Here is a 13,424-nt window from a genome sequence, read left to right on the forward strand (position 1 = left end):
CCACTTAGCTAAAGACATCATTTTGTTGTGGGATAATCAGCTCATAAATTGATTTACTGTATTGTCTAGCTACAACACTCTCAGCCCTGCTGTTACCATGACGAAAACACCCGAGGAATATGACTGCAACAAATTAAACAGAAATAGCTGATGACCTAACAAACGCAGCCAGTGCCGATGATGATGACTGGAATGCGCTGGATAGCTGTTCTTTAGCTTGCTGTGCATGTTTGGCACAGATAGAGTCCAAGGACGTGCAAGGCCTTTGATCCTGTCTCTGGGGCGTCCCAGATGTTCCAGCGCAGGGCAATGTCAAGTCTGGTTTATTTGCAGAGGTAATGCCCAGCTATTATATGAACAACTCATCCATCAAACAAAAAAAGGAACATTTCAGGAACGCGTTTCCCTTTGCACGACTGAGCAATTGAGGTTTGTCAGTGAAGGGAGTCTTGATAGACCATAACCACATCTTCAGCTACATGTGCTTTAAAGGGCCCAGGGCACGATGTTTATTCAGGGCACCCATGGGACATTTCCTCTCCTAGTTAATGCAGATGTCTGAGTATATTATCTATCATTTGAAGTTAAACTTAATGTAATATTTAATTTCCATAGATGTCATTGAAGTAGAACTTGTCCTTCCTGAAATCACTGAATCATTTTAATTGCGAGGAACTCATTTGAGTGCACTCTGACTGACTGAACCTCTTTAAGAAAAGTGTCAACCAGTAGGTGGCAGTATGATACCTGAATCTACAACTTCTCAAATCAAGACTCCTCAATCATTACTAAGAATAAGCACCCTATTTCAATTGACAACTTGAAATATACAATCAAAAATGTGCTGCAGTTATTGTATACGAAGTGGTATATATTTAACCATTATTATATCCTATTACAGATCAGACATCCATATTCAAATTCAAAGAATGTGTTTATCACAGAATAAATGCATGCACTTTTCATTCACAAAGCTGTGATGTTTTACTGAGCAATGAGTTCATCTGTAGCATTACATTTGAAAAGCAAAGGGAAAAACTCATTATATGAAATATATTGCTGTAGCATCTGAGTGAAGAATCAACCTGAACTTTTAGGATTCATTGGCTAAACTGTGAACAGTATGCTCCTGAGAGTTTCCAATCAGCTTTATATAGCATGACCAAAATCATTTCTAAATAGCTTGTCTTTAAATATAGCTTAATGATAATTTTTAGCCTAGAATTTGGGGGATTTTTTTCAAAGATTCCACAATTAGAAAAAAAATCCTTTACATAGACTCCTCTTGTTTTTGTTCCTTTTTGGTCAAAAACTGTAAGGACATTTTCTTTAGCTTACACTTTGTAATATAGAAATGCTCACTGATCCTAAACCATTTACCTTTTATCGATTTGAACAAAACCGTTTCAGAAGTTCACCTTCACGAGAGCATATTTTTTAACATTTTTAGCACTTTGTAAACCCATTGCAGAATTTACACTGAATGCCCAGAATCTTTTGTAAATGCTTTCCTCCGATATTGACGGTAGCACTCTTCCAACTGGCAGAGTGAAAGCATGGGGAACTCTTGTAAATGCATATGTGATACCATTTCCTCTCCAACTATAACCGTAATCCCCACTGAAAGCAATTAAAAGGTAGCTGAAATCCAGAGGACAATAATGGGTTAATTTCTGAGATTGTTGCTTCGGCAATGGCACGTAATGAATTTTCTTTGTTTGTCTAGCAACTGAGCTTAAGGTGGACTTTTTTCATTAACTCTTTTCAAGTCACAAAATGATAACACTGAAAACAACAGGCGTCCTGGATCAGGTGGTATGAGGGGACACTGAATGTCTTTTGTAGCTCATTAGGACAGTTCTCAAAATGTATTTCCTACAGATAAAAAAAAAAAAAAATAATAAAGTAAAGTGGCTGCAGAATCTGCTACATTCACTGCCTCTACTCAGAATTAGAGATTTGTTTTCTAAAGAGGAAAAAGAAAATCAATTAGTGCTAAATTTATTCATGGATTTCTGCGATCAATGCGAGTCCACTCAGAGGGGCTCGGTGGGACCCAGTTCATCCCAGTTAATGTGTTTGAAGGGGAATTACCATTGATGTTGTTTTCCCTTCCTCTCAGGTCAAAGAGCATCTCGGAGCTGTCACGGCCCGTCTGCCACACGGGGAGGAACTTCCCTCCAGTCCTCGCCGTTAACCACAAGGCACCTGGACAGGAGAGAGGATGGCGTGGAGTGGCGGTTGATGTGAGGGAAAGACAATCAGGTTGGTTGGCTGTGCGGAATCTAACATACCCACTGTCAGGGAGTCTCTTACTAGAGCTAATTGTGAATCCAATCAAGGCTGGGAATACTGCCTATTGATTTACCCCACTAAACGCATACAATAAACAAATAGACTGGGAATACATTATGTGGAAATTCACTCACAAACGGCTTTCACGTTCACAGAATATTCATATAATCTACAGTAGCGCTCGGTGTACTCCTATTATACTGGTCTGCTAGGTGAAAAACAGCTGTTCCTCACTCTCTCCCCATTTGCTGCAACCACTGCAATTTTAATTCACATGACCTTTCATGACTTCTTGATTGTTTTCATAATTCTTGCATACTTCATAATGCTGCTCTGAAAGACAAACGGTGTGATCTTCTGAAATGTTCCTTCAAGGATATTCTCTTCGCTCTTTGTATTGATTTCAAACAGTTCCTGCACACAGGCTATATTTCAGGTCAATTAGACATATTTGGGCATTTGCAAATCACTTTTTTTTCTCTCAGATCCTGGGGCTCTTAAACTGCACTTTTGGCCCTAACAGCACTGCTCAGATTCTCTGTGGAGCTTGACATTTTGATCCGCAACAGAGACTAAATGATAACCGTTTCCTTGTAAATACTGTTGCCTGCGGGGGAGGGTTTAAATAGACCAAGAAGGACTTTTCACTCACTCAACTTGTTTATATTCACAACTCATCTAAATATGGACAGCTAAAGCATCTATTATATAGTGTGCATTGCATGCAGCAGTGTGAGGAGAGACCCATAATTACAGCTAATTAGTGTTAGTAATTTTTCTAAATTCCTCTGCTTTTACACTTACAAATTATGTAATTATGACCATTTCCCAGAGAGACAGCAAATAGGTTGTGATTGTTCAGTTCGGACTTTCTTCACCAAATAATATAATTCCACTATCTCTTTCTGTCACTCTCTTTGTTTTTTTTTGTTTTTGTTTTTTTCTTTAAAGAGAATATCTTTAAAGGTTTTTTTTCAGTTCATGTATGAAAGAACAAGCTGCCTTTGTTTGAAGTGTTTGGTCTTGGCATCAGTGATCACTCTCATTAGGGCTCTCCTCTCACTGGGAGCAAAAACACTCCAATAAATTTATTTTTGTTTCAAACCTATCATTGACTGCTGTCTGAGCTTGCATCCAAATCTAAGAGAGAGTATTTATTTGAAGCTAACCAACGCCCCTCTCTTCAACAATTTTAAATATAAATGGAGGAGGGATCGATTAGTCACTCGCTGTTTTTCCACTGTCTCTGAAAAAACATAAAATGAGTAAATAATTCCTTTTTACCAATAAGTGCAGAGATTGGATGTAATATTTATTTTGCCTTGAGATAAAGTCAGTGCTGAAGTTTGACCCCTGTGTATTGTCATGACAACCTAAGGTCTCGGACACTTCATGGCTAGTGGATGACAACTACCGTGTACATGGTGAACCGGCAGTGCCCACACACGGGAAAATTGACATAAACACTTTTTTAATTGAGCTGCAAATGTTGTCATAGGATGGAGTCATTATTTTAGCGTCCCTTAGGGGAAAATCTGCTCACGCAAAAAGAAAAAGAAACGCTTAATTAATACAGCCAGTCACATTATGCCCAATGTGACGCTGCACAGATAGGATAATATTACATTTTTACTGTGGCGCTCTGAGCCTTTCCCAGATTGCTGATAGTGTTCAGTGCTCGGGAGCTGGCTCCAGGGAAAGATTGCTCCTTGTCACATCCTTATCAAAGAAGCGTTTTGTTCCTTCTTGCACACACAGTTCGTTTTCCACAAGAAGGGCCTGTGATCTCTTATACGTGTGTAGATCTTTCTTCAGCATCCCCCTCCTCTCAATGTTCTGCTGACGATCAATTGTGTTTGTACTGTATGTGAATGTGTATCAAAGAGTCCCCACAGTCAATGCCTCCACTTATAAGGTAATGTACTGACACAGGAGATTCCACAGGGACTGTGCAGAGCTCTCCGTGCATAGAGGCTGTGCAGCAGAGGGTAGGGCTGGGAGGGGGGAACACAGCAGTCATATAGCGTGGGAGGAGAAAGCTGGATTGATAACACACCACGTACACAATACTATCTTCACATGGAAAGCAAATATATACCTAGTTGCACATAGACTCAAACACATATGCGCACACAATGTTGTCAGTGGACGGTTTCAACACAAAGGGCTTCTGACCGGAGTGTTAGCCATGCTGGTGAATCTCCCATCGAACACCTATGCTGTTTTTTACAGAGGGGATACGCTGTCAGTGAGAACTTTCGTAGCAGCAAAATACACTCACCCAGTTGTTTTATTAATCCTTCAGATTTATGAAGGTAGCTGTCCATGCAAAGGGGGAATTATTCCCATGCATTTCAATATTATATTGACCTTCTAACTAGCAAAGTTTAAGTCAGAAATCCATAGTTGCTCTTGTCTGAGAAGTGGGAAGCCCGGTGCTCACCAGCTCCTCCTCCCTGCTCTCGCTCTTTTACAGCTGAGGTGGGAGGCAGGTCAGATACAAGGCTGGGGTTTCGCTGGATTTAACCCAGTCAAAGGAGAGAAGTGGGAGTATGCAAGTGATGGTCTGTGTGTGTGTGTGTGTGTGTGTGTGTGTTTGTGTGTGTGTGTGTGTGTGTGTGTGTGTGTGTGTGTGTGTGTGCGGGAGCGTGAGCGTATGGGTATTTAATAGCAATAGGATGTGGGGCACATTGTCCACTTGATGTGTATATGTGCTTTTCTATGTGTGTGTATGAATGTGTAGATACATAGGCAGTGACAGAAGGTGACCCCTGTGTCAGTGGTTTATTATGTCCAGTTCATTTCTGGCCCAAACCCTTTGGCTGTCCTTTTTTCCCCCCCACTGTGTCCGCTTTGGACAATGTTAAGGTCTGGATGGACAATGTTTTCGCTCTGGATTGGAATTGAAAGGAATGGAAGGAGAGCTAAATGGTCTTAGTAAGAGAAAAAATAAAAATAAAATGAAATGCGAACTGGCTGAATCTGGAACTTGCCATATTCAAGACGCAGCATTGACACTTTCAGCATATTTCTCTGAGAGTCTCACTGCCTATTCAATTTTATTTCTGTAGCACGAGTTGGAGGAGAGAGTTTCTTGCCTATTTCATCACTAAATATTAAATCATGTTTCACTTTACTGTCACAACATAATGAAAACAGGAGAGGCATGTGCTATGGGATAAAAAGAAATCATAATTGAATATTTTTGAGCAGTTATGATATTTTTGCATTTTTAATTATGTGATTTTGCACAAGTAACATGTCTTGATTGATTGGGATAAGGACCTCCTCTTAGCTCCAAATGTGCTTCCACCCTCCCCTGTTTAATGCAAATTAAGCGAACATGTGCCTTTGATATTGAAATGATCTCACTGCTTTCCTACAAACATTTCAGCAGACGAAATGGAACCGCGCGTGCCTTTGCTCACTGTAAATTACATTTACCTCACCCCGGCCATGAGCTTCGTTGGGACCCAGAGTTTGTTTAAAAGCAACTATTATAGCTAGAAAAAGAAATATCTAAAAACAGAATAATGCAAACATACAGTTGTCCTGTGATAGGTAAAACAAGTTAAAGACAAATTCACTTACATTAGATCATTTTGAATAAACAACATAAGAAGTGACAGATCAAAAGACAAAAGTAAGAATCTCAGCAAGCATTTGATTCCAGCTTTGGGTACTTGACAGTTTTTGCTACACATACGTTTTGGTACCACAAATAACCGGCCCTACAAGTGAACCATGGAATACAGAGTAAAAGGGGCGATTAACTGAAGTTGATTTATGCAGAGTTTGTAAAAGCATGAATTCAATAATATTTCTTTGGTGCGCTTAAACACGACAAATACAAATGCATTACACTGTACATGTAACAATGTGTGGTTCCCAGGAGTCACAGCGTTGTATGTTTTATTTATTTATTTTTTTCACGCTTAGTGTACTTTTCAGGACACTGTGTTGTGTGACCCTTGGGGTTGCTCTATGAGATGATAACAGGACTGTGTGTGTGGATAAACGTGCCTTTGTATTACAAGGGGCCCACATGGTGAATGCACACAGGCCCAGTGAGAGTCCCACTGCAACAGAAACGGTCCTCGACCTCACAGCCCGGGACTCCTGAAGAAACAACACACAGACTCACTAATTACTAGGGGTGGGAATCGCCAGAGGCCTCAAGATACGATATCATCACGATACTTATGTCACAATACAATATTATTGCAATTTTAAACATATTGCAATATTCTGCAATATATTGCTATTTATTGCCTTTTTTCCAACTTCAAAGTTTTCCCAATTTCAAATTATGTCCACAAAAGGAAAACTGTTTTATCTAAAATTATCATTTTCTCTGTTTATTCATCTCACTTCAATTTTATTGCTGCAAAATGGGATTGCCAAGCAGAGAAACTGACCACCGCATACACTACCGGTCAAAAGTTTGGGGTCACTTAGAAATTTCCATTCCACTCCATTACAGACAGAATACCAGCTGAGATAAGTTGCATTGTTGTTTTAACCAGGGCAGCAGTTTTCAGATTACATTATGTGCTTACATAATTGCAAAAGGGTTCTCCAATGTTTTCTCAGTTAGCCTTTTAAAATGATATCAGATTAGTAAACAGAATGTGCCTTTGGAACATTAGATGAATGGTTGCTCATAATGGGCAATGTAGATATTGCATTAAAGATCATCAGCCACTTCTTTCTACAACAGTCGAGAACCCTTTTGCAATTATGTAAGCACATAATGTAATCTGAAAACTGCTGCCCTGGTTAAAAAAAACAATGCAACTGATCTCAGCTGGTATTCTGTCTGTAATGGAGTGGAATGGAAATTTCTAAGTGACCCCAAACTTTTGACCGGTAGTGTATATAATAAAAGATCGTTTACTTGGCGTCTGTGTATCGATACGGTATTGCCAAGGAAAATATTGCGGTACTATGCCGTATCGATTTTTTTCACCCACCCCTACTAATTACCTGCTAATGTCGAGATAAGCGGTGGTAGAGTTATTGGCTCGTCCTTTTCGCAACTGTCTGCTTCTTCCGTTTTCTGTTGCTGTGTTCACATATCTTGTAGATAGCAGGTAAATCGTTAGCAGAGAGATTGCTAGGGATATTTTCATATCTTCTGCCAGGCGCTTTGTAGACAGCAAATTTGGGGGAAATCTCAGGAAATCAGACTTTGTGTGCGATATTACTGTGAAGAGGGGTTGAGGGTCAGATTGACTCACAGTTAAAGTTTGGTCTGGCCACCGTTCTGTATGAGGGGAAAGGGTGGTGATGCTATTAACTGTACTCCTTTCCTGTTTAGAGGAAGGGGCTGTACATTCCAGGAGACTCACACACACACACACACATACACACACATGCACATATGGGCTCTTATGAAGACATTCTTGTACATGAGCACAAATACTTTATGCGCACCACCTAAACAAACTTTATACTTAGTATACATTTTATAGCACATACACATGAGTGTGCACTCACGCATCTACTCAATGACTCTATCTTCCTGTCTCTCTCTCTCTTTCTCTCTCTCTTTCTCTCTCACTCCCTTTACTGGAAGGCCACTCTGATAGGCCCCCTCATAAGGAGAGACGCACCATCCCAGCTGATTCCAGAGGGAGTCCTTTAGAGGGAGCACTTCCAGTGGCTTCAGTGCATTAAAGCTTTTACCTTTTGCTTCTAAAGGGATCGGGACAAAAACAGGCCGAGCTCTTTCTCTCCACCAGGGAGAGAGAGAATGCATTGTCTTGTGAGGACACTGATTACTTAGGAATCAGTCATCAATTATTCAAACGATGGCATACTGTATTGCCTCCACCTTTAGTGACAAGACGGCCTTTCAAGGCTGGGAATTGCAGAGACACACCCTGCCCGGTCCACAAGAATCAATACAGGCCTGGTTAGTTTGCTTCCTCACTTTCGTTTCATGTGTCTCACTCTTCATACCGATTGTGAATTTGGGGCCTTGGCATTACACATTTGGAAGACCTTGAAGTGCAAGCTGCTGAGAAGGCCACAGGGCTAAGGCAGGCCACCATGGAGGCCTTTGGGGTTTGGAAACACGCCCTTGGCATGTGCCTCAGTTCACTCCACCGCCTTTTTGTCAAGTTCTACCCACTCCCTTTGGTTTCTCCAGTGCCTGTTGTCTTAACTCAGCTGATTAGCTGTAAGTGAGCCTGATGAATGTCTGCCGTTCATCCACAACACCTGGTTCTCAGGAGAGTGGATGTTGAAGTTGCCTCAAGGATGGAGACAGACGTAAAAAGGGGACTTTCTCTTACACCAGTCCAAAGATGGGACCACCCAGGATTTGCATACTTGAGGTTTTTACTTTGCTTTTTTTCCTTGCCTCAACTCAACAGTGTTGCAGAGTTTTCCCTGGACCAGACTTCTGGCATACTTTACACTCCTGCTCCTTAGTCACTGTCACCGAAACACAAAGAGCCCAACACACAGCCCTGTGTCCTGTCCCAGACTGTCTGACCTCCCCTTTCTGGAAGCCTTTACTGCCTGGCAATGTTTGCTAATATAATATCCTCTTACTCTGCTGCAAAGCCAAAGCCCTTATTTTGAACAACCACAGACCACTGAAAAAGGTCAAGCATCCTAGGCCAAAGAGCCAATTAAACAAATGAAGTGTAATCCACACCTGATCTGCTAAAGTGGATGATTTTTCTTTCTTTTCTTTTTTTTTCTCTTTTTATTATCATGTGTTTCCAACATGTTGGTATTCCAGAGAGGTTTCTCTGACTTCCCTGGCTGTGTCAAGGTCAGTGGGCATGCCACTGCTGTTTATTTGCGGGCCATTTGGCCTGTGTTGCAGCTTGTGACATGAAAGAGTGAAGAAAATGTGGAGGGGAGAGGAAAAATCATAAGGTTGAGGAAAAGCATGGGAGGAGCCAGAGGGAGGGAGGGAGGGAGGGAGGGTCGCTGGAGGAGTTGGATAACAATGGCTGGAGTCCAAGGTTGGCTAATAGTATCTGACACACTGCAATTTTGAGGCTTATATCAACATTGTTTTTACAGCTGTAATTAAGCCACCTAATCAGAAGCACATTGGTCGGGACAGTCTGGGGCTGTGAGGGGGCAGACACACAGTGAGCTGTGTTCAGCCCTGCGGCAAGGCAGCAGCACCGCACTGGGCTTGGGCTAGGTGGAGGCCAGCCAAGGGAACTGTGGGTGGGAGAGCATCCCGAGTGTGACACACACATGCACACACATACACACACACAGATGTACACAAGGCCTCTGCATTGTGAACCAGGGCCACACTGAATGAGTGTAGATATGGGGAGGGAGGTGTATGTATGTGTTGAACTATATATATATATATATATATGTGTGTGTGTTGTATATATTTTTTCCTATATATGTATGTGTGTGTGTGTGTGTGTGTGTGTGTGTGTGTGGGGGGCTTTTTGTGGTAATCCATCCGTCCGAATAGTTTTTGAGACTGTGTGTGTTGCAATAGTCTCCTGGTGGCATGCATATCTGTGTTTATCAAGTGCTCAATTATGCCCAAATCTTACTTGTGCACGCATGTGTGCTCAAGTGCATTTCCATGTTTGTTCAGGGGACGTTTTATGGTGTGTGCCTTTTGTGCAAAAATCTGTATATGAAAGAGAGAGGGAACATGTGTATGTGTGCGGTCGCCTCAGCCCCACAGACATTCACCCCACCGACGTTCACCCCACCCTTTTCAGGGCCCAGTGCCGAGTCACCCAAGTCTCAAATGGCAACAGCACACGCACACACACACACACACACACACACACACACACACACACACACACACACACACACACACACACACACACACACACACACACACACACACACACACACACACACACACACACACACACAGAGCAGGACGCGGCGCTCAGCTGGGGCCAAAGTCAACAGATGAGCTGGTCTGAACTGGCGTGCTGTGTGTTCTGATTGTAAATTGCGCTGGTGATGATTAGAGAACTCCAGCACAGGATGTCGACTCTTAAAACTGTCCAGAGAAAATAATTTTCTACTATGTTCAGGAAACTTTTTTTCTTTCTCTCCTTTACACTGCTCCCCACTCCACCCCTCCGCCTCCCTCCCTCCCTCCCTCTTTAATTTAAACATCATGCGGCTGTATGTGAGGAGGTGGAAGGAGTTGGTGTGTAAATTGGTTTAAGGCCTCCAGAGTAAAAAAAAGCCCGACAACGGAGGCTGTTTAGAGTTTCATCTTATCTATGCAAGTTCACACATAGATTTCTATGCACATACAGTACATACCCATGCATGCACTTGGAAATATCCCTGACATGTCACTAAGCTTATCATTTATTTGTGCGGTCATTCGCGCTTTCAAGGACTTTGCTATGGGATATTTCACTGTATCTAGGTCTGTGTGCATTAACAGCATTAGTTGTTTATTCCAGTGTGGCTGTCAGAAAGTGGGAAGGAAGATCAATGAGTGTTTATGTAACAGAGGCAGAAGTTGATGGGGATGAATGATTATTGTTCTGCTCTTTACCTCCTACTCACCGTGTCATGATGTCATCATCCTGAGACACACTAAACTGAGCTAGCCCAGCTTGTTGTTGTGTTTTTTCCTACAGCTCCACAAAAAACACACCTTTCTGACTCATCACTCGCTGACGTTACATCGAGCTCGTCTGATGGACTGTACAGAGAAACAAACTTGATGTATCCCTTTTCATGTTGCTTATATTGATTATCAACATTAGTGACTATGTGATAGCATTATAGATGTCTGTGGCTTTATTTTTTGGCATCAATAAACGCACGTAAAATGACAAGCCACTTAAGTCAGGATATTGGACTGGACACTTGAGCAGAGTCTGCTGAACGTCCTGCAGTCTGTAGCCAGCTGGCAGATTTTGTCCCACATTCTTGCTCCCCTGCTGCGCCGCCCAGCTTGGTGACCATGAATGTGTTAGCAACTACTGAGTCCTCTCACCACGTCCTTCAGGCTAATTTAGATTTATGTCCTTTTTAAAGACTTTGCCATTCCCTTCCTCTTAAGATGACATTTTTGTTTCTCTGCGTCATATAGTATATACATTAATTCATTTTTCAAACGTGGAATGCTTTGAGGAAACAAAAGAAAGATTAGGGGCAAGGGAAGGATAGATGGACAGAGAAAGAAGAAGATAAGCTTGTGTGACTTGTCTGGAACAGTGCGTCGCTGCTCTCCTCAAAGTTTGGCAGTAGTTCCTCTTTCCCTCCCTTGTTACTCTCCCTCCTTCTCTCCCACCTCACAGAAATGTCCAGCTTGATTTAATCAGGGAGGCAGAGGGGAAATCAAACTGGGCGTGGGACCAAAAGCCTCCATATGGGGACAGGCCTGGTCCTGCGACCTAATCGACCCCGGGGGCAGGCAACAAAGACATTCAGTGAGTTTGTGAAAGAGAGTCTGTTTATATTTGTGTAATGGTGTCTCTGTATGTGTATAAGTGTGACTTGAGGAGGGGAATGAGGCTGGCGGGGAGCAGGGAGGATGTTAATGTGTCCCTCAGGTGGCAGCAACAGCACAGTCACACACAGACTTGTGTTTGACATGAAGAAGGTGGGGAGAGTATTTCCTATCCCACTTCTCCCTCCTCCTCCTTTTCCTGCTGTGCGGTTCAGACGTTAGAGCCGGCATTAAATTCCTGTCGACAAGCTCCAGGTGGGGAATAGGCCACATTTCGCCGTCGCTGTGCCCCCAGGCCCTGCAGGAGAGTCCCTGCAGGAGAGTCCCTGCAGGAGAGTCCGTCTTTCCCAAACATGCTACACCTCTGTCTGCCTTTTGTTCCTCCAATTCTTTTTATCCCCACCCCCTCTCTCTTCTCCTTGTTCCCCTCCCTCGTGTTTTGTGACTGTTTACGCCAAAATGACGGTTCCTCCTCAGCTCGCCGGCTTGTGGTTGACCGAAACAAATAAATAAATCTACAAGGACACACATTCATTCACAAACAGTCTGTGCACACCCCACAACCACATAACAAGATGAGAGATGGAGAGAAAATGTAAGCTGTGGGAAGAGAAAGTAAATTAAAAACAAATCATGGCATGACTATGGAATGCAACTGGTGAACGGCGGAGACAACTAACTAAACAAAGGCCATGGGATTCTCTGGCCCCCTCATCTGTGTTAAACAATAATCAAGAATAGTCCAGATCTAACCCTGCTGCAAATACTTGAGAGGTGTGACTCATTCTGCTGAGTCTCACAGCAGTAAAGATGACATAGGATAAAGAGGACCAACACCTTGTCTTACTGAAAGCATGTTATTATAGTCTCAATATAACCCAGCCAAGGGCCCGTGTGTGTGTGTGTGTGTGTGTGTGTGTGTGTGTGTGTGTGTGTGTGTTTCAGTGTTCAGGAGAGGGACTTGGATGTGGAAAGACCCAGATTTATACGTTTTGCTCTTGGAATATCCCAGAGATATGTTGGAGGCGGCAGGGGGATTTTATAAAAGTCTTCTCCGGTTTCTCTAGTTCAGCATTTGTCGTAGTGAGGACATTACGTGGTGACAACAGGCATTAAAATACTCCCCCTCCCCGCCCCCGCCCCCCCCCTTTTCCCATTTACACACGTCTGTCTCTGTTTCCTACTCCCGCTCTTGCTTAATTCTTTTCCAGACTGCTATTTCTTCCTTGAAAACAGGGTTACAGCCAAGATTTAGTAAAGCTATAAACAAACGTAGATGCTCATAATCTATTTAAATGTAAAATGAAATAATGAATTCAGTTGGACTAAAATTACATTTAATGCAATAGGTGAACTGAACCGTGTGATTAATGGGAAACACTGGGACCACATACATACAGGTCACTGTATGTAATGTCTGTCCTGAAATTGTTCTTAGCCACATCCTGCTCCAACAAATAAGTCTTCCCCTCTCAGATATGTTGCTACTTCTACTATTGCAGTTAGGGCTTCATTTCAAAGGCTTTTTACTTGAAGCTAAATACTTATCTTATTCTAATGGTACTCCTGAGAACAGACCGCTTATCCTGATATGAATTGAAAATTCACTAAAGGAAGCAGCCATGGCATGAATGTGAAGCATTAAACATAAAACAGGCCCAATACTTGAGGATCCCGATGCAGAAATATTTACACT

The 13,424-nt window shown here is 42.4% G+C and overlaps 1 long non-coding RNA gene across 2 annotated transcripts in view; it reads left to right on the forward strand.

Moving 5' to 3' along the window:
* Positions 1-13,424, forward strand: part of LOC120560124 — a 43,404-nt gene that overhangs the window by 13,975 nt on the left and 16,005 nt on the right. For both annotated transcript variants that reach the window (XR_005639431.1, XR_005639430.1), the window contains one exon: positions 2,123-2,265. This is a non-coding gene — a long non-coding RNA (uncharacterized LOC120560124). The remainder of the gene's footprint in view (positions 1-2,122; positions 2,266-13,424) is intronic.

The sequence above is a fragment of the Perca fluviatilis genome, chromosome 1 (assembly GCF_010015445.1).
Source record: "Perca fluviatilis chromosome 1, GENO_Pfluv_1.0, whole genome shotgun sequence".
Classification (NCBI taxonomy): Eukaryota; Metazoa; Chordata; class Actinopteri; order Perciformes; family Percidae; genus Perca; species Perca fluviatilis.